Below are 21,232 nucleotides of genomic sequence, written 5' to 3'. Positions count from 1 at the left end.
ACCCAACCCCCCACTGCTCTCTACTCTCCCCCAGCTCATGTCTTCCCATCCCGTCCCATCTGCCTCTGTGGCCCTCTCATGCTACGTGTGGACACGACACGCATGACATCACCCACTAAAAAGTCTTTCACACCACATACCACACATGTCCCACTATCCTCTTGTCAACAGCCATAAATGCCACAGGAACTCAACCAGCACCCCACCCCATATTCCACAGCCCTCACCTTAGAGAACCTAAGTTATGTTCCACTTCATGGGACCCATGATAGGAAAACAAGTCAAGTGAGAAACAAAAGCTGTTTAAAAAAATCCCTTTTTTTGTTTTTGTTCGAACTTGAGTCCAATGGACATAACTTGGTTTCTCTATTGAACAGACTGCTTTGCCTTTGTCCCAGTGTTGTGTACTGTACATACAGCCCTGCTTAACTGTACATACCTACCTTGTGTGTTGGCTGTGCAGGTGATGTACCATAATGCTGACAACAAGTATGCTGACTGACAGGTAACTTATTGATGATGTAATTTATTGATGATTAACAGATGATTAAAACTTTTATGGAACAGACAAATGTTGTTTTGCCCGTGTGTTTGTGTGCTTGTGATAGGATTTTTTTTATTTTTTTTTATTTTTTTTCCATCGGGTTCATCGTCATGGCAAGGTGTCTTTTCTGAGGGCCCAGTTAATGTTATGGTAGAAGGGAGAGCCAGTATTTGTGTAAGTACCTCTTAGGTTTAACAGTAGAAGGGACCAGGGTAAGTTGAGCCACTTTTTACATTTTTTGTCACAGCCAAGGGAAAAAGCTGTATTTGTTTAAAATCTTCACATCATACCAAATTTCAAACTGTCCTGTTACTATTAGAGCAAACATTAATTGATAATCTTTCATGGTTAAAATAATATTCACTTAATTAAAAATATTTTTTTAGGTAGCTCATCTGTGCACGGGGTAAGCTGAGCCACACTGTGGGGTAAGTTCAGTCAAAGCAAAAGTCTCAGCTAAACAAGTTTTATTTATTATAACAATGAATCTGTGAAATAAAACTAAAACAATAGAACTATTCCAAAGAACATGTATTGTGGGCCCTAACAGCTTTGTCCCAGTTTGAATGCAATCATGAACAATGTGTAATGAAATGTAGAAAAACAGTAAATGTTATTGAGTTTGCTGAAACATGCATTTAAGTCATTCATCTCAACTCACTGGGTACGATATGAAAGGAATTATCTGGTTATGCTCAAATATAACATGATGTTCAACCCTTATACGTACATCCCATTAGGATAAGTGGCTTAAAGAGCAAAAAAAAGCACATTTTCACAAATATCTCTGTCAAATTTGGCACATGCGTCTCTTTTTCGCAAGTGTTGGAAAAGGAGTTTCATCACCTTAGAATGTGGTGACATGTTAAAATGTATTTACCATTTTCGAGAAAAAGGGGGTGGTTCAACTTACCCCGCTCTCCCCTACATTGTGTGGCAGTTTACTTCCAGAAGTCATGCTGCACATTCACAAATTAAGTTTATTTTGCCTTACTATCATTTTCTAAATACTCATTACGTACTGGGACAATGACATAATTTACACTCATGTAGACTATTACGTTCATTATAAGGTGGATTTTCCCTGTGTCCGTCATTTTGACTTTCCGGGACTACCGGTAATCATGTTTAGCTACACAACTTATTGTACTTAAAAGTCAGACCAGCAAACATTGTTGGAAAAATGAAACAATAAATTCATGCAGCATTGTCACAATGGGATAGAGGGAAATCTATTGAGCATGAGAAAGGTTGTAGCCTGCTGTTAGTATGACAAAAGACATAGGGCTACACAATACAAAAAAGGTTGGGCAACACTGCTCTAATGCATGTAATGCAAAAGCCTTCAGGGAAAATGATCTTATTCTTCTTTTCACCAGACCACTCATATTGGCCACTCACAGGGTAGCCAGATGTGGCTAATGAATTCCAGTCCAAAAAATGCTTGAAAATCTGGAGTCACTAAATCCTGCCCAATTTGAACTGAATTGGAGTTATTTATGGAATACCCACCCAGTAGATATTTTTACCTGCAGGTGGTTAGCCTAAATGGCCCCAATTGGGCAGGAAAGCGCAGAAGCTGGCAACCCTGCGCACAGACACAAAGAAGAAAGTACACGTAGATACTCCACGGTGGGCATTAAAAAGCAGAAAAGAGAAAACGTGATTGAGCGTCCCGGCAGAGATTACGATAGCAATTTCAGCCCGGGCAGAGTGGGTCGTGGGTCGGGGCAGCAGGTGTTGGCAGATGAGAAAGTAAAGGGTGATTGATGAAGTTACAACCCCGGACCAGACTCCCAGCAAGCAAGAGAGGTTAGAGGGTTCAGAACCCTAGGAGACGGGAGCGAGTGAGAGACAGACGGGTAACAATTGGGATGAGGCCAAGGGCAGAGGAGAGGAGCTTGTGGGTCGATGAGGAGACATGTCCGAGAGAGAGCGGTGAGGTTGAGCGAGGCTGTGTGGGCTTCAGTCATTTAAATGAAGATCTAGCCGTTTAGCGCTAGTCCCAGAAAATGAAAGGAGGAGGAGTGGTAGGGTGGCGGAGGGCGGGAGGGAGGATGGGAGTGGAGTGGAGTGGGGTGTGCTGAATTGTATGAGTGAAGATGCTGAGAAGATTGAGGGCAGAGGGAATAGAAGATGGAGCTGAAGAGAGAAAAGCATTAGTGAGCGAAGTGTGTGTGGTGGGGGGTTGGGGTTGAGGAAAGGAAAGGAGAGAGCGGTGAAAATTGGCTGAGCGAGAGATTGAGCTGGCTGAGGGAGAGGAGAGGAGAGGAGAGGAGAGGAGAGGAGAGGAAGTGGCTGATAGACAGTGATTACATCCGAGGCCACCGAGGTGGGAGTTAATAAAAGACGGAGGGAGACAGAGGACGAACATGACAGCAGGGCCGGGTCGGGAGAAGGAGGAGAAGGAGGGGGGTGAAGGTGGAACATAGAGAGACATAGCGGCTCTGGCGGGAGTCAAGGAGAGAGAAAGGGATGAATGAAGGATAGACTCAGATGGAGAAAGAGGGACCGAGGATAGAGAGAGAGAGAGAGAGAGAGAGAGGCTCAGATGGGAGTCAGGGAGAGAGAGAGAGAGAGGGATGGAGGAGAAGGAGAGAGTCAGCCGGAGAGAAAGACACTAAGGACAGAGAGGGAGAGGAATGGAAGCTCAGGCAGGAATCAAAGAGAGTGGAATGAAGGTGATGGAGAGGAAAAAAGAGCTGGGGGACGGAGAGAAAGATGGAAGCTCAGGTGGGAGTCAGGAAGAGAGAGATAGATGGAGTATAGGAGGGTGGAGGAGAGAGTCAGAGAAAGAGATTGAGGAGGGAGGGAAACAAGGATAGAGGTAGAGAGAGTCAGCATGAGAAGGAGGGGTGAAGGAGGTAGAGAAAATCCACCAGAAAGAGAGAGGGATGGAGAAGGAAGAGAGACTTAGCGAAAGAGAGACAGGGGCAAAGGAGAGAGTCCGTCAGAGAGAAAGAGATGGAGAAGGGAGAGAAACAGGGACAGCTGAGAGAGAGAGAGAGGAATGAAGGAGACAGAGAAAGTCTGCTAGAGAGAGAGAGACAGAGAGAGTCTAGAAGGAATGAGAGGGGAGAAAGTCAGTGAAAGAGAGGGATTGAGGGACTTAATTGGAGGTTTTGTTGAGTCGTTGGACTTCCAATTTCCCACCTCCACCACACAGACAGACCGTCATTTCTTGTCTGTGGGAAAACTGCGTCCTGGGAAAGGAGATAGAGAGGTGTTTGCTCTCTGGTTCAGTCAGTCATCGTCAAACCAGGTTTCTTCCCAGGAAGGAGAAGATGGGATTCTTGAATGTTGGGGGCCCGAAGCGAGAAAAAAAACAACAACAACGAGAAGACTTTATTATTTATTATTATATTGCCACTTCTTGTAGTTTAATAGATGCCGATCCTCAGGGGCCCTGTTGTGGCCTGGAGGGGGCTACCAAGCAGTTGCTGATGTTATGTTTCTGTCTGGACGGACACACACACACACACACACACACACACACACACACACACACACACACACACACACACACACACACACACACACACACACACACACACACACACACACACACACACACATTCATTTTGCAACGTGATAGTGTGCTACTGTGTTTATGCTTTTTGCTGAAGGTTGAAGGGCTGTCTTTCCCTCTCTTCCTTTCTTTATCTCTCTTTGTCTCTCTCTCCTTTCTTCCTCTCTCTACCTCTATCTGTCCTTTTCTCCACCCTTTCTTACCCTCTCCCCCCTCTCTCTTTCTCCTTTCCTTTCTTTTCCCTAGTCCATCTCTTTTCTTTCTTTTCTTTCTCTCTCATCCCTTCCTAATTTCTCTATGCTCTCCCCCTCTCCCTTCTTCCTATCCATCTCCCTTTTTACAATATCTCTTCTCCCATCTCTCTCTCTCTCTCTCTCTCTCTCTCTCTCTCTCTCTCTCTCTCTCTCTCTCTCTCTCTCTCTCTCTCTCTCTCTCTCTCTCTCTCTCTCTCTCTCTCTCTCTCTCTCTCTTCATGTGGCTCAGCCATGCTGTGTGCTGTGAGTGGAGCGGTGCGTTGCTGCCGGTGCCGGGCCTGTTTTGTGTGATTGATGGCGTGGCATATGCAGCAGGGCAGGAGACGCGGGTATAAACCAGATTACCCACTGAGTTCAAGACAACAACAAGAGAGGAGAGCGCAGAGCGGAGCGCTAGTGGAGCACAGCACTGCGGAGGGTGAAATCAGGTTGCTGCCTTTCGGGCGGAAAAAAACTGTTATAAGAGCCGGGGTTGTCTCTCTTCGGAGCAAGGTTAAAGGCGTTCTGCAGTATGCTGTTTTCAACGTGGTAACATTTTGTAGGTATTTCTTTCGAACTGTTCTCCTGAGGCTAGTACGAAGACAGGTCCAGTATTAAAGGTGCACTGTGTCATATCTTTAGTACTTTATTTCCAGAATTCATACTGCCCATTCACAAATGTTATCTTTTTCATGTCGTTTATACAGTGGTGCTCATATGTTTACATACCCCAGCAGAATATACGCTTTCTTGGCGATTTCTCTCAAAATATGAAGGATTACACAAAACCTTTTTTTTCACTCATTGCAACCAAATCAACCCATCATTAGCTTCAGAAAGAATAAAATGAAGGTTTTTGAGCGCCCATCTCACTCTCCTGATCTCAACATCATTGAGCCACTCAGGGGAAACCTCAAATGTGAGGTTCCAGGAAGACACCCAAAGATGTTATAGGAAACAACCATTCTGCCAGGAAAAATGTGCTGTTTTGTCATCTGAGAACATTAAGAGCCTTATCCACAACTACCACAAACAATTTAGAGCGGTCCTTGATGTTAAGCAGGGCCATATTCAGCATCAGAAACTAGGGTACTGTATGTAAACTTTTGAACAGGGTCATTTGGGTAGTTTGGGTTGTGATCATGCTTTTGAAAGAGTAAACACAGAATATTGCTAATAAATATCTTAAGCCAGTCACTAGCAATGAGTGAAAAAAAAGGTTTTGTGTAATCCGTCATATTTCGTGAGAAATCGCAGAGAAAGCGTCTATTCTGCTGGGGTATGTAAACATATGAGCACCACTGTACCTTTACCATGACTTTCAAATTCTAAGAATTCATTATGACTGGGAAAATGGCACGTTTCATACATGAAAAGGGGATCTTCTCCAGGGTCCACCATTTTGACTTGTTGTAAGGAGATGTGGGATGTTAGGAAGATGGCTGTTAATTTGACCAGGATCCTACTGGTCCTTGTGTTTTTTTTAAAACCCTAACCCAACACATGCTTTTAAACCCTAACCCAACACTATTTGGTACATATTGGCCCTTGGGGTTGACGAGCATGATGTGAGAATGCAGAGAGAATTTGGCTTCCGGCTCCTTAAGTATGGGGCCCAGAAGGCCTGTGCATTGATTCTACATTTAATAGCGGCCATTGGGGAATAATAGGCCTCAAATAGAGGATTTTAAAACTGATGGCTTAAGCACAGGTCTGAATCCAGCGCCGGTGTGAGGCCGGGCCGGGCCTACACCATCTTTCTCTTCCACTCACTTCTTCTCTGCTCTTACACTGTCCTATTGAAATTAAAACAAAAAGCCCACAAAATATCCTTAAAAAGAAATGCGTGAAGGTGCACTGTGTAGGACGTGGCCAGAGTAGGTACTGCAACTATGTATACATGGGCACTTCTGATCCGATTAGAATAGGGATATTTTCCTACTCCGATCAGGAATTCCCTTGTATACGGCCCGATCGGACTAGATTTCTTTGATCGGATCAGAATTCTAATCGGACTAGAAGAGGTGGTGTAGTCCGATCAGATGGTCCATGTATACACTCTATTCCACTTGGTTGTTTGTGACGCAATCGTGTCACATATTTTAACAAATGAAGCTCTGGTTATCCTAACATTTTAACGCCATATTGGTCGCTGAATTTCTGCAGAACAACTCTCTCCCACCAACCCTGGCTTCGTACTCTCATCCACAGACTTCTTTCTCGTTTGTGAGGTGTTTTAAGTGAACTGGTGACAACAGCGCGTCGGAGTGCCGCTGTTACGCACTTGCCCATAAGCGCAAGATTAAGTACAGCAGTGTCGCTTCCCGCTGCACTTTCAGAAAGACTAAAATTCTAAATAAAGCAAGCGATACTTTCATGTTTATCGCAGTTTCAACCATATAGCCCGGCCTGTTGCTAACCACTGTCCCTGGTAACGGCGCGTGGCAGGTATTCGAACGTTCGAGTTCAATGTAATGTATACACTTCATTCCGATCAGACTAATCGGATCATATCTATTCCGATCGGCAAAAAAAGCGCCATATATACACAGCTAATAATGTTGCTCATTGAAACTGTGCTGCCAAATATGATCTTATCATGAACATTTACAAAGTAATAAACTAATATTTACTATTATGGTCAAAGTACATTTTTGCAGCTAAAAATGTCTATTTTGGGAAAGATCTGGGAAGATCCCCTTCATCATGTATGAAAAGTGCCACTGTGATAGATGTGTCAATTTAACACTGTTCAAGAGTAACAAACACTTAAACCGATGATTACACCATCAGAGATTACATTCTTCTTCCTCTTCCTCTGTATGTATGTGTATGTTTAGATTCGGTTGCAGCCTAGTGGGGTCCACCTGCCCGGGGGCCCTGATTGGCCAAAAGTTAAAAACAGCAACCTAGGCCTTGATCAGAGACAGCTTTTACCAGGTCCAGGACAAAGTCATCTGCAAGGCACCTCCTTTCCGGGCCCCTTACCAATTCCGGGCCCCTACTCCCCCTGGGCCTCGGAGAACGGACCTCTTTCTCTCCTGCTGTTGGTTTCCACACCGGTTATCAAAGCACATCCCCCATGCCGTAGCCTAATCGCAGCGTAGGCACTGATAGGTAAACAGACACAGGTAATTCTCCACGGGGATTTTCCTCCTGCTCTCGGATGCGTTTAATAACGTATTGATTTTAGTCAGTGGCAACAGCAAGCATTTAGGGCCACTCACTGTGTGTTTCCTGCTCTGTGTCATCCTCTATATCTCAATTGCATACACTCTCTTTTGAACCATTTTAACATTGTGAAATACTTTCTGTTCAGAGAGCTGTTCATTTGTCTTAGAGAGCTGTTAATTGTGCACATTTAACTTCATGTCACGAGTGCTATAAGGCCTCAGCCTTTAGTGAGCCGATCGGTATGTTTCTATAGCTTCCTCCCCAGAGGACAGAGAAATCCATAATACATTTTGTTGCAGCCTGCAATTAAGTCACCTCTCTATAATTATCACAGAGAAATGCAGTGTTAATTCAGCACTTAGGGAGTACTCTGGGACCAAATTAACTATACGATGTTAAAACAACTCTCAAAGTGCTGAAATATAACTGCATTTTTTTTGCTGTGAACACACACCCTTCCTCAGCCACAGTAATGGACTTCTTTGTGTATTTAGCTACCAAACCTATTGGTCACACCTGTAACAACAATACACTGCAGGGCTTCCATAGCTTCCCTACAGCTGAGTTTTCCCAATGGGCACCTGGGCGGAATTAAGCAGATTACTGTATTTGCATTTGGAAATGAAAGGGCATTCAAATGTACTAACACCAGAACCTTGGAGAATATATTGTTTCTTTCAAGAACAAATTAATTATGGGGCCCAAAATTGCACTCAAGGATTTTTATACAATCATTGTAATGTTTCTGTCCACCTTATTATAAGCCTGCCCCGATTCCCTGTATGCTATTTGCTCCACTGCATACCAGAAATCTTATGCGAGCATCACGGCACCAGTGTAACTGGTGGAGAATAGAAGTGGATTGGGCGCACCACCCCTTTAAAAATAATACACTACACCAGTGTTTCCCAACCAGGGGTACGTATACCACTAGGGGTACGTGAGCACCCTGCAGGGGATACTTTGAAAAATGTAACAATATCAAATTAATGAAGCACAGTCATCTTGGGATACGGGAAGAGACATAGAGCATTAGTGAGAGGGTACGCAAGTCAAAAAATGTTGGGAAACACTCCTCTGCATGACGTCCATTTCCCCAAAGCTGAGGTTTCCCAATGGGCACCTGGGCGTAATTAAGCAGATTACTGTGTGTGCATTTGGAAATGAAAGGGCATTCGAATGCATTAACATCGAACCCTGGGAGAATATATTGTTATTACTTTGGTTTGGGAGAACAAATTAATTAAGGGGCCTAAAATTGCATTCGGGGATTTTTATGCGTCTAACCTGTCTGTAGGACACACAGTATAGCTTAATCAAGATGGGCCTACCATTTCTCCTATCTGAGCATAATCAAATACAGAGCATAGTCACATACACATACAGTCAGGGCCACTGACAGCTTTACCCAGTGAATACATGGGTTCGCTGCATTTGTAAACACAATGTTGTGAGGAGGGGCAAGACACTGGCAGCCAACCACGTGAGCTAATTTTTTGACCGACAGCGGTTTCCAACAATCAGAGGTTGAGTTGTGCGCAGCTAGTTTTGCGCAGTCAGGTTAAAACAAAAATTTAGAACCCATGTACACACAGACAGAATCATTTGACCAATGATGCGACAACTGATGACACTAGGTATTTCAAATATAAAAGTCATATCATTAGACAAACGTAGACCCGGAAATCAATTAATCAATCAAAATGTAGTTATATCTCAAGTTGACTCAAAGTGCTTTCAAATACACTCCTTAGCGCATAGCCTATGTTATAACCTTACTGCCATCAAAATTGTAATGGCTATGTCTTAATCTGTTACTTAAGGCTCTCGGTTCTGTCATAGCAATGTTGTAATGATGTAATTGAGTATTTTCAGCCAATAATGAATAGGCCCGCCGGTGACCCCATCTGCAGTAAGAGGCTACACATACACATTCTGACATTCACACACCAGTTCTGGAGGCTGCCAAGAGGGTGGCAATTGGCCTGGGGCTCTCTCTCTCTCTCTCTCTCTCTCTCTCTCTCTCTCTCTCTCTCTCTCTCTCTCTCTCACACACACACACACACACACACACACACACACACACACACACACACACACACACACACACACACACACACACACACACAAATGGAACAAGTCTAGTAGAACACGCTGACGCGAAAGACAGAAATTGAAACAGGTGAAGTTAAAGAGGCACGGTGGAACAGACATCTGACTGTTATGATATGACATCCACAGCTGTCCGCTGGAACAATGAATCGCAATACAGACAAGAGCACAAATAACCTCGGGCCAGTCAGAGTGAGGCGAGTGTTTGAGAAAAGACAACTGCAGGCAGCCAGGAAAAGCTGGTCAGCTACACAGCTGACAGCTCGAATGGCACGGACATGCTGCAAGTTCTACTGTTCAGCACCTCCAGGGATGAGACATCAGGTGTGTGTGTGTGTGTGCGTGTGTGTGTGTGTGTGTGTGTGCGTGTGTGCCTGCGTGCGCACGCGCGTGCGTGCGTACATGCGTGCATGCGTGCGCGTGCATGTGCGTGCGTATGTGTGTGTCTCTGTGCCTGCGCACATGTGTGTCCAGAAAGTGTTATGAGAAGGATGTCAATCTAATAGAGTTATGGACTTGCAGACACACACACACCCTGAGGTGGCAATTTGGGCCTGATAAGAAAATATCATATTGGGCCCTTTAGCTATTGATAAGGACATGGATGGTCTCCCCATTGAGAATGCTGGGCCCATAGAAATGTTGTCTGTTATAACATATAGTATAAGCTATATAATGCATGTATACTGTATATTACAAATGTGATACCCTCTTCATGCCTGGCTTCAAAATGTTAATTTGAAGAAAAATGTAAATAGGCAGACGCTGCAAAGAATGTGTTATCTTCCATATTCATAAGTGTGTAACCGTAAAGAAAAAGTCTAAAGATTTCTTTTTATGGTGATCGTAAATGAATTGTGCAGTGATATGCAAAGATCTGCATGTTGAAAAAGAAAATGAGCGTGAAATATGCGGGTAGACCTAAATACCACTAATCATCACACCAGTGTGATGGTTGTCATTTTTGGTCAAAAATGGCTGATAGTGAGGGTGGGGTGCTGCGTCACAACGGGCTTCCCCACATACTGTATGGGCTTGCACACCCTTGGAGACACAGGTTTGTGTTCGGCCTGGGTCATTTCCCAACCCTGCCCCATCTATCTCTCCTGTGGCCTCACCCCCCCCTGCAAAAAAAAGATTGACATCTGTCTATAGAGTGAGACTGAATCTCCTGGATTCACTGCTGGCTCTGCAGGCTTAGCTATTTCCCGAAAATGCACCTCACTTTCCCTCAGGCGAAAATGGGCATGATACACTACACATTTTCTGATTGCTGAGACTGCTTTTTTAATCAATGATATGTACCACTTTTTACGAATACGAATACGAATACTTTATTGTCCACAATGTGGAAATTTGTCTCACCGTTTCACCACATACAAACAATTAAGCATTAATCTCACAATACACATATCAGACATTTCAGACACTGCATCTCTCGGGGTTCGAGTCCTGAGTGGCAGACTGCACAGGAACACCTCAGTTGCATATTGTTGGTACAATGCATACTACATACACGCACACCTCATTTCACACAACTGACCATGCTTTTTGCATTCTCCAGTAACAATGGTATTCAGCACTAGTAATGGTTACTAGTGTCAGGTATGATAGAATCTTGCATACACACCCTTACATGTGATTTAACACACCTGAAACTCAATGCCACTTGGGCGCCATTTGTATCCTCCAGTAATAATGGTATTGTAATTGTTGTGCCATCTACACTGTGAGAACTACAGGCATGAGGATATATTGGATATATTACACACCCTTAGATGTCATTTCACACACCTGAAAGCTAACTCGGCTTGCAGACTTTGCCTCTGTGAGTAAATTAGTACAGAAATGACTTCAGCACCATGGACAGCGACCATGGTTATGAGGGTATCTTGCATACTACAGCCAGCTTTAACCCTCCCCTTGCATTCTCCAGCAATAATGGTATAGGGCAGGGGGGGGACCTTTTTCATTCGAGGGGCCACTTCAAATTCATCCGAGGGCCGCAAAAGTCCTCCGAGGGCTTTCCATATTATGAACACAAACCATGATTTCCCCCTGCACTTTAGGCCTATATTGAAGGCAGCTACCTTTAAAACAGTCCCCACCTTCTCTAGGAACCCTGACTGTAACTTAATTGTATTGCAAATGTCATTTGTAATATTCCTTTACAAAATATGTCATATTTCATGTGAAGCTGCATCACATTAAAATCATATCGGGGGCCGGATAAAACGACATCAAGGGCCGCAAACGGCCCTCCAGACAGAGGTCCCCCTCCCCTGGTATAGGGGATGTGTGCAATGATGTGTGTAATGTCTTGTTTATTCTGTTGTATTTGTGTCATGTAATGTCTTGTGCATTCTATTGTATGTATGCTACTGGACACCTTAATTTCCCTCGGGATTAATAAATTATACTTTACTCTACTCTATTCTACTCATTGCGGGCAAAATGTTTGCCATGCCCGGGCCGGGTCTGGCCTGCAGGCCTTTGTGTGGAGACCAAGGCTCTAAGGTGTATTTTGACCTATATTTCATGACTTGATTTCAGTAGGTCTACACATGAAGAGTTCAGAGGCAAACCCCACTAAAAGCCATTGCAAAAAGTAATATGGAAATAGTGTTTTGTATGCACATACGGTTATGTTTGCTTATATTTTGGTTATATGCATAATGCATACACGTGCATGATCACATTGACATATATTTTTTTCAATTTGTTTGCTTCTTCTAATTTGGGGTTTTGGTTCTCTCCTGCAATATGTATAACTTGTATCCATGGAATTAAATTAACTAGTGCCTGTGTAACAGGGTAGACCTGTCTACGGTCAAGGTGAGCGTTGTCCCTTGCCAGCTCCCATACTAGTCTGACGTCACAGACTCAGCTAGCTACTGAGTGGCTCCGCAGTAAGTGGCGGCTAGCCCATTGTTTTATAAAAACAGCTGAAAGTGAGCGCTTAGCTGGAGCTCTCCCGTGTTTGGGGTTTTTGTGCTGGCGAACGCTGCGCTCTGGCTGAGCTAGCCAGAGATCCTGGGATGGCCAGCCCCAGGTGCGAATCCATGCCTGTCAATGTGGAGGTACGTGTTCGTGTAACTATTTATGATGTTTGTTTGCTAAACCTTCAGAACAGTGTATTCACTACCATGTTAATCTCTAGGTGAGCCTGAGATTCTCCTTGGTGTGCGATCCGTCTGTACCAACCTGTATCTCACACTCTGTCCACTTGTGCTGAGGTATGTGTACCGGTGTGTCATGTTAACACTGAGATGTATATATATTTAATGATGGACTTTTGCTCATGGATGTTTGTTTGCCTCACCCCTCAGAGTGTGTCGTCGAGGGTCGGTAACATTGCTTACTGCTGTTTTGTCCCTGCCCAATTAGTTTTGCTTTTCTGTTACGTTTGTTTTTGTTTGTTTAATTTCCGCCCGGCCGCCTTCCCCCCTCTCCTGGTCTGAATAGTATTGCAGCGGTTAGTAGGCCTATCTAGGCAATATATTTACTCTGTTAAAGCTCTCTCTCTCACCGCTTTCAGTGCAGGCCCCGTGTCTCCTTACGCACTTGTAGCTTTAGGGGTGACGTGCACAGTTTGACGTGTAAAGACTTACTGATTGAATCACTTGCTTGCAGTGGAAAGACTTGCTGTTTAAATCACTTGCTTGATGTGTAAAGACTTACTGATTGAATCACTTGCTTGCAGTGGAAAGACTTACTGATTGAATCACTTGCTTGCTGTGGTAGCCTATGCCTATGCGCATATGTGTAAATAGGAATATTGTAGACACGGGTTACCTGCACTGCTCGTCTGGTTGAGATATAGGCCTACCATAGGAACCTCAGACCTCCCCCCTCTGCACAATCCCGTCCCCTTTTTGTTTTAGGCGGTGCAGGAGTTTTAATGTATGTTCATTTTCTTATTTTAAATATATGTTAATAAAGAAAAGATTTTTATTTTGAAACAAGAAGTGCACGTCTCTGTCTACGTCTATCCGAACCTGTTGTGCCTTGGGTTATCACTGTCTTCAATCAATACTCTGGGTGGCGAAATTCCCCCAGTGGCGTAGTCGTGCAATTACACATAAAAAGGGGTAATTATTATTTTAAGGATAATTACCAGTAAAAGTCCACTTTGCTACACATGTTTTTAGCTAGAGCTGGGAAATGTGGGGTTGGTGGTAGTGAGGAAGAACATCTGTATGTGATCTCTGTGTCTGTATTTTGAGGAACCTCTCGAAAACGAGATGTTCACCTCAAGGGGTTAATAAATAATTTGAAACATTTTAATCAATTGCAAAAACTAAAACCCTAGGTGAGGTGTTTTTTTTGTTAACTTAGGCCTAATTCATAGAAAAAACTGTAGCCTTTACTCATCACAAGTGAACAAATGCAAATATGGAGAGATTTCCCTCCATTACATTCTGAACCCCCTTCATTTTTATTTCTATGGGTTGTCACCCTTCTTGAAACGCATCCCATTCATTCCCGCGGTGCGCATGCATGCAGTGGCTCGTGCGCCCTGCTTTTGGCCTGAACTCTTGTTTCAGCCAGCATGACTCATCCACTCAGTTCCCCAGCAAAGCCCGCGCACTGATGGGATTCCGTGCGCTGCCGCCTGCCACGGATGGCTTTTGCACGCAAAAACGCCAAAATAATGAATAATAAAGGGGATAATCCCGCAGTGACAACACACGTCCGGGGCAGCGTTGATCCTTGTCTCCCCCAGTAATGGAATTTCAACTGGAGGCGACAACGGCCTCATATCCCCGCCGAAATAAGTGTATTAGGCTACATTGGGAAAGCGAGTACATACATCAACATGACAACACACAAGAGGGAGAGAAAAAAGAGAGGGGAAAACTGGTTTCCATCGGGTGCACTCAGCAAACCATCCAGGCAGAAGAGAGCGAGAGGTGGGCGGGGGTTGGTGGTCTGTACTATTTATCTAGGATATGCGCGTGCCATCTGTCTCTCCGGCAGCCAATCAGCACTCTAATTCCCACCATTCTACCGTCGCTGTCCTCGTGGATTGTACCGTAAGTGAGACTAGGCTACTGCAGATGAGAGCGAGCGAGAGAGCGAGCTCGGCCGAGGAGGGTGTCGTTGGAAGAGTTAACGTTGCGTCTCGCCCCTGTGACGTCGTGAGTGAGTGAGGGACTGATGGGAGAGAGCAAGAAGGAAGGAAGGAAGGGAGGAGAGAGGGAGGTGTACCGTTCGTCGTTGTCGTCGTCCGTGTGTAGATGCTGTGGGGGTCTCTTTTTTGGTAATTCTTATCGTCATCTAGGCTATCAACATTTACGTTGCTTTTCCGTTATGCCTCAGGTTACAAAAATAGCACAGGTGGACTTTGTAGATTCGAATGAAGCACAGTGTTGTTAAAAAGCACCGCTAGGGTAGTTGTTATTTATTTTTCGTTGCTTGTCGTAGCCATTGGTAAACCGTCTTTTTCATGGGCGTTTGGAGTATGTGGGTATAATCGTGAGCAGGTGGGAAATGTTTTTAAGGCTTGTCACTGGCAGCGCGTGAGCAGTTTTCGATGAAATCCAACTTGGAAACGCGTTTCATTTCGCCGCGAGCTCCATGTTGTGTGTGTGTGTGATGTCAGTGATTTTCAACGGAGCAATACATAGACCGAGGCACAACTGTATTCTCAGCACATAAAAATTGCACAACTTTGTACGTGGGACTGAAATCCTTTGACTGTTAGGGGCCGATTCTGACGCTGTTTTTTCGATGGAGGAAATATTTAATTTCCAGAGCAATCTTTGGTAATATTTATAAATAGGCACACGGGCATCACCACGCAATAGTCATAACGTGTCACACGTTAGTTTTACCGTCGAAGTCGGGCCTTCTAGATGTGATGCCTATTGGAATTCTACAGTAATAATCTTTGCAAGCAATTACAAGCAAATCTTTGTTGTGGCCACGCGCACGCCAAGTGCACACTCAAGCAGGCTAACCCCAGCCTCTCTATTGAGGAGGACCTCGACCAAGCGGTGTCCCACGGAGAGCCCAAGAAGCAAGGTAAGTGTGTGTGTATGAGTGTGTATGTGAATGGGTGTGTGAATGCATGTGAATGCGCGCGTGCGTGCTCGCTTCAGTGTGTAGGCTATCTGTCTGAAGTCATGTTGCCCATCAACTACTCCCTTGCGCTTTCTTGTATTGTGGCTTGTATTATTGTGACTGTGTGTGCGTGCGTGTGCGCGCGCAGCCCTGCGCGTGTGTGCGCTGTGTAGTGGCAGTCCCATGCTGCGTGTGTGAGTGTCGCCCTGCGTGATGTGCTGGGCACATGCTGTGTGAGTGCTTTTGATCTGTGGACACACGGGTGCTTCGACCGGCCTCACCACGCCAGCCGGGCCGCTCACACGCATCTGGCGTGTGGTCGCGGTGACACAGCCAGCAAGTCAGCCAGCCTCCTCGTTGTCGAGGCCACTGGTGGTGGAAGCCAGTGTTTCCTCCAGTGCTGTCTAGGCACCTGTCTCTCGCCTGACAGCTCTCTCACAACCCCACTGATCGATGAAAAGGCGGCGGAAACGAGCAGAAAGAGGGATAGCTTTGCTTTGCTTTGCTGCTCAGTAAACGCTGTCAGTGACGCTGCTTTTCTTATTCAAAATATGTCTCCGTGGTCCCCACCCACCCAGACTCATCATGGAATAAACATGTTTAAGTCAATGCCGTGTATAGTGAGGACTAGGAACAGATAAGTAATGACTAATGAAGTGCCCCAAGGTAAACAAAAGTGTATCCATTGACCTTCTACTGGGGGTTGGGTGAACTGGGGGTTAAAGGGCACCTACGTCGCCTATGTGCACCGTATGCTACCTGCCACATTACGGGAAGGGAATTAAGAGAACGGGGCGCTGTAGGGCCTTCCATGGATCCATCTCTGGTGGGGGTTAAGCACAGTCAATGCTGCAGTGTTGAATTAACACCATAGAATGTACTCTGTGGCTTCCAGAATTTGCAGTCTTTCTTCCTGCACCGTTGTGAACACGGTCCGCTGTCCATGGTGCTGAAGCCATAGTAGAGGACACAGGCACAGAAGTGACGTCTGGTTTCTTTGGTGTGTGAGAGAGAGAGAGTGGTGTGTAGGCCTATGCTTTTTAATTTACCCTCATGCAAAGGTGTAGGTTTGGCTTGGAAAGTAGTGGGGACATTTCAATGTCAAATTATGCAGGTATGCATAATGTTTTTGCATTATATTTGTGGAAAAGGTGGTGGGGATAAGCTAGGGTTTTCTCAAAAGTGTCATGGACATGTCCCCACCATCCACACCTACAGTTAGGCCCATGCCTAATGTGCAATCAAGTGTGTTTATCCATAAGGTTGCTGTGCATGGTGCTGGAGCTATTGTACTGGAGTGGTGTTGGTTTTCAGGTGTATGAAATGAGGTCTGGTGTAAATATGCAAGAAATGTTCACATAAGCAAGTTTGTTTTACATGCAAGGTATCCTCATGCCTAGCACTCTTATCACTTTGGTGTAGGGGTGTAAATCACAGCCTTCATGACGATACGATACGGTATCGATTTCTTAAATCAGGGATTCGATTTTTTTCGATACTTAAGAATTCCCCACGATACGATGTGATTCGGTTCGATTCGATTTTTTCCAATTACTTTTCCACTACTATTGTGTTATGGAGCTAGGGCATTGCACAGGGGCCAGCGATTCGATTCTTTTCGATTCTTAACCCCTTAGCACAGCACTATGGCTCTCTGTAATGTCATAGCAATGTTGTTATGATGTAGTTAAGCATTTTCAGCAAGTGAATAGGGTCGCCGGCGACCCCAGTTGCAGTAAGAGGCTACGGACGCCCCACGATACGATGCGATTCGATTAAATCGCCTGCCGATACTTCCGATACATCGATACAATTCGATTTTATTTACATCCCTACTTTGGTGCTGAAGTTATTCCTATTCCTGAGGTGTGCGTGTATGTATTATGCATTGTACCGACATGCCTATGCAACTGAGGTGTTCCTGTGCAGTCTGCCACTCAGGACTCGAACCCGCCATCTCCTACTCAATGCAACAGTTCGGGTATGGGAGACACAGCATGATACCATTGGGCTAAAGGACCAGTGCGATAGCTCAGCGCTGTATGAGGCTTCGGGAGGGAGGTTTACTAACATTCCACACCACACTGTGCTAGTTGGCCTCCGTTACCCTCACCCGCCTAAACCTCACTCCTATTCGGGTCATAGCACCAGTGTAATTTAATGATTGATATATTGCCTTGGTAAAACCAGGGTTAGTTTTCAGAGTAAAACCATGGTTCATTTTAGTTAACCCCTTAGCGCAGCACTATGGCTCTCTGTAATGTCACAGCAATGTTGTTATGATGTAGTTAAGCATGTTCAGCAAGTGAATAGGGTCGCCGGCGACCCCTGCTGCAGTAAGAGGGTCTACACCATAGTCAAACCAAAAACTGTGCAGAACCATGCTCAGAAAAACATGAAATGATGTTTTTTTTTGTAAGGGTGAGACTCACAGCAGTCCTATAGTTCAGCGCTACCGATACTGTATGAGGCTTTGGGAGGGAGGTTCACTAACGTTCCATGCCACACTGTGCTAGTTGCAATTATCTTATCTGATGCGACAAGTGGATTGGTGGAAACAAATATGAAGCAGGACACTTCTAATTCCTGAAGCCAGTGTTCTGTCGAAATGCGCTGCTTTGTCAAAATGAGTTACCAGTAAGCTGTAACACTGATCCTGGAGCAGTTCGTAGAGTAGCTCGATGGGAAGGCCATATCGACGGGACATGGGACAAAGGCCCACAAGTAGTAAAGAGTAGGGATGCACGATGTATCGGCCAGATGTATCGGTATCGGCCGATATCGGCCAATATTCAACACATCGGACATCGGTCTGATGGGTAAAACTGGGCCGATGTTAACGCCAATGTTTTTTTTTATATGTTACGGTTCTAAAAGAATGGACTTGACGATGACTTTCACTGTTTGTCTTCTATTTTGTCTCTATTTTTTATCTGATTATCACAGGGAGTTAAAAAGTGTTTTTGGAAATAAGACGACATTCAAAAATTCTGATTGTTTGCATCATTGTCATCTCTTTTTTAAAAAAAAAAGAAAGAAAAACATCGGTATCGGTTAATATCGGTCATCGGCCAAAACCGCAATATCACAATCGGATATCGGTATCGGCCGAAATTTTTGACATCGTGCATCCCTAGTAAAGAGTTTCATATTTTGGAATTGAGGTCGAAGGGTGTGTACTGTAGTGTATATGAAACCCTCATGCATTTGTGATTTTTAAAAATTATATATTTTTGGGGGGGTTTATACCTTTATTTAATAGGACAGTAGAGATGGTGACCAAAAGCGAGTAGGAGAGAGATGGGGGAGGATCGGGAAATGACCCCGGGTCGAATCGAACCCGGGTCCCCGGCATTTGTGATTTTTAAACACTTCTGTTATTATATTTAAATGTAGGCTAAGTGTTACTCACTAACACTTGTTAGTAACACTTAGTAAAGAAAGAGGTGTGTCTATAGCAAGGTTTTGCATGCAGTGTTTCTGACAGTTTTTCTGACAGTCAGTGTTTCTGAGAGTTTGTGGAAAAGCTGTGAACAGCCAGAGACCACACATCCGGCTGTGTATCTGGGGGCGGTGTGTATGTTCATGTGAGTCTGCTAATGCATCTTGCAGTGTTAATTGAACACTTATAAAGTCAAATGTACCAGTGTTGAATTAACACTGCCAAATTTGATGTGTGGTTATGATTACATGCACCTGCAGGTGTGGACTGAAGCATGGTAGTAGCATGTGCCAGTAGTATGTGTGTGTGTGTTTGAGTGCGTGCGTGTGTGTTTGAGTGTGTGTGCTTGTCCTCGCACGTGTGTGTGTGTGTGTGTGGTGGATCTTCAGGTGAGAGTGTGGCTAATTAGCTTCTTGTTCGGTGGTGCATGGTGTTTATTCATCAGGAAGCCACACCCCCGGGGAGAAAAGAATGAGCTTAACGAACTCTCTTAATTAGGCCAATCAGAAGTAACTGCTTTCCACAGAGTTCTTGCGTGCAGTGCTGACTGCAAGATATACACACTTGGAAAACTCATAAACATGCAAACACCCACCACCGCTCCACAAGCACGTACGTACTGCACACACACACACGCACGCACACACAAACACACAGTCTCTCTTGTCAACGCATTTTAATGAGAAGAAATATGGAAAACTACAAACTAAGACTTGGTGACTAAGACTAAGGCCAAGAATAAGGCTGTTATGCAGACTACTAGCATTAATGAAAATGTGAGGTTTCCAAGTGGGACAGGAATCCTCTCCATATCTTGGCAGGCTACGCCCTCCTAATGACGCAACACCTTTGTCATTGCTAAAATAGTCAGGCCAAGAGCAAAGCAAGTAACTTACTTTCTGAGCTCCTGAGGGCTGGGGAACTCCACCCACTTTGTCTGGAAGCAATCATTTGAGCAGCTCCAACGGCCCTGGGTAGAGACGTGTTCAAGGCAGACCTAACACCAGACCTAATCACAAGTGAGATTAGGTCTGGGGAGTTGCCTATTGTAAATTCCGTAGGGGCCGGAATACTTGGCTATTATGACACACTGCCCCGCTCTCTGATTGGGCAGAGAAACCAGAGATTATTTAATAGAGATATGCCAACATAATAGGTTTCTATGGGCACCTAACGCGACCAGGTTCCGGTCTGCCTAAAGGGGCGTGTCATAATGCTCCTACAATGAATAGAACAGTCCTTAGGTCTGCCTAGGTCTGCCTAAGGGGGGCCATAATAGAACCAGGAAACAATGGGCCAATGGAACCTCTCTCTCTCTACTCTCTCTGGAGAAACTGTTAAGGTCGGAATGCTTGGCCATTATGACACAGATCCCATGATCTTGTACGTTATGAGTCATCCTCGCCATACTGTCTTTCAGATCGAAACGATTGTGTAGAACTAAAGGCAGTATGGGAGTTCCCAGGCTAGAGACGCTCTATTGGGACTAAGAAAATGTTTTGGTTTAAACTTTGGCACAGCCCTTTCTGGCATCGACCAGTAGCAAACTGATGGAGGTGGGTTAACCATGCCATTTAGAAACATTATTAATTATCTTCTTGGTCAGGCCAGAATCTCGGTACAAGATTATAAAGTCGATGATAATCAGGCTACTGCATGTCTAGTGTGCCTGACTAAAGACATTTCTCTCTCTCTCTCTCTCTCTCTCTCTCTCTCTCTCTCTCTCTCTCTCTCTCTCTCTCTCTCTCTCTCTCTCTCTCTCTTTGTGTGTGTGTGTGTGCATGACATGTGACCAGCTACATTATGTTGCAACTATATGGCTACTTGCCTTAAGGGCTTGTGCTTGATGCACAACTGTATGTGTCTGTGAGTGTGTGGGCAACCCTTTGTTATTTGACTTTGAATGTTGATATCGAATTGAAACATTGATTCACACACTTAAACAAACACACACACACACACACACACACACACACACACACACACACACACACACACACACTCACTCACTGACAGAAATCATCTATATAGCTGTCAAAACCTCTTAAAACTATGATGAATATGAACAAGGAAATGAAATGTTGGTAAGCACATGTCCATATTGTGACATGGACATGGCTTTGGTACGTTTC

The sequence above is a fragment of the Engraulis encrasicolus genome, chromosome 20 (genome assembly GCF_034702125.1).
Source record: "Engraulis encrasicolus isolate BLACKSEA-1 chromosome 20, IST_EnEncr_1.0, whole genome shotgun sequence".
NCBI classification, from domain to species: Eukaryota; Metazoa; Chordata; class Actinopteri; order Clupeiformes; family Engraulidae; genus Engraulis; species Engraulis encrasicolus.
The sequence above is the reverse complement of the archived record's forward strand: the minus strand, read 5'-3'. Positions refer to the sequence as shown.